Raw genomic sequence first — 1,169 nt, forward strand, 5'->3', positions numbered from 1 at the left:
TGATAATAATCATGAAGAAAAATAGAATATAACCTCAAGAATTAATTAAATCTTCTTTATACCGGTCGAATTATAGTTGTGGTGATTGCATGCCAACTGTACCAGCATAAAATTGCATCAACAACATAAAACGCAAAATGTATGAGATCATATATTCCTAAAATAATCATAGAAATGCAGTAAGAATATAGATGCTCTGTTGCGGCCCTTGGTCAGATGAAGAAGAGGTACACCAGCCTTACAATTCTTAGCTTCTTCGCAGTTGCCCATACTCGAACAACCAGCTAAATCATTATGGCAAACCCTCCCTTCCCTTGCAACTGCTTCAAAATCTAACATGATTGCCACATGAGCAGTTGTTGACACCAGAATATTAGACGATAGATTTCTCATCCAACACGCTAGATCACAAATTGGCTGGTAAAAACAAACCTTTTAAGGATAAGATAACAAACTTGTTAAATTTTTAGAAAAACTGACACAAATACTTGGGAAAAAATAGCATACATCTATAAAAACTTTCTTGCTTCTTGCTTTCAAAAGACTATTTGAGGGAGGTGGGGGGTCAATTTCAAAGAGGAACAGATTAACAAAAAAAATTAAAAAAATAAATAAAAATTTGGTTCTATATTTTCCTATCAAATGGACCATTTCCCTTAACTACAGACCTGAAAGCCTTCAATGAAGTCAAAATACCATGAATACTTATGTTATCTGTTACCATTGGCAACAGATGTGTGAAAATGTTTTAACGATGATATAACATTTTAATAAATTCCTAGTACCAATCATATAAGTTGAAAATAAGTCTTATACCCCTTACAATTATATGGGGGAAGCGTAATATCAGGTTAGGGTAATAGCATTTTTTGTGACCTGCTCAAAATCAACTTTTTTTTTGTTTATGTTAATGACAATCTTCGCCCATATATTATCGAATACCTGCAGAAATGGTAGACGGTCCCTATATTATTAGTTATAACTTATAAATGTCCACAAATGCAAGACTCAACAGAAAATGATTTTTAAGATTAAGAAAGAAGCAATATGTTACCTGAAAAGTATGAAAAGTAAGAAAAAGATGAAGCTTCTGCAGTTCTGCTTCACTGTTATATGTTTTTAAACTTGAAACCTAACTAAATTGTTCAAAAAATGTGCTAACATTGAAT

The 1,169-nt window shown here is 32.2% G+C and overlaps 1 long non-coding RNA gene across 1 annotated transcript; it reads right to left on the reverse strand.

Moving 5' to 3' along the window:
- On the reverse strand, window positions 1-295 carry LOC145162545 (uncharacterized). The gene is made up of 2 exons (XR_013739165.1): window positions 243-295; window positions 1-157 (listed from the first exon to the last, which is right to left on the reverse strand). It is a non-coding gene; the product is annotated as an uncharacterized LOC145162545 (long non-coding RNA).
- Window positions 296-1,169: the final 874 nt, after the last annotated feature.

This window comes from Lactuca virosa, chromosome 3, assembly GCF_052849685.1.
Source record: "Lactuca virosa cultivar CGN04683 chromosome 3, Lactuca_virosa_CGN04683_v6, whole genome shotgun sequence".
NCBI lineage: Eukaryota > Viridiplantae > Streptophyta > Magnoliopsida > Asterales > Asteraceae > Lactuca > Lactuca virosa.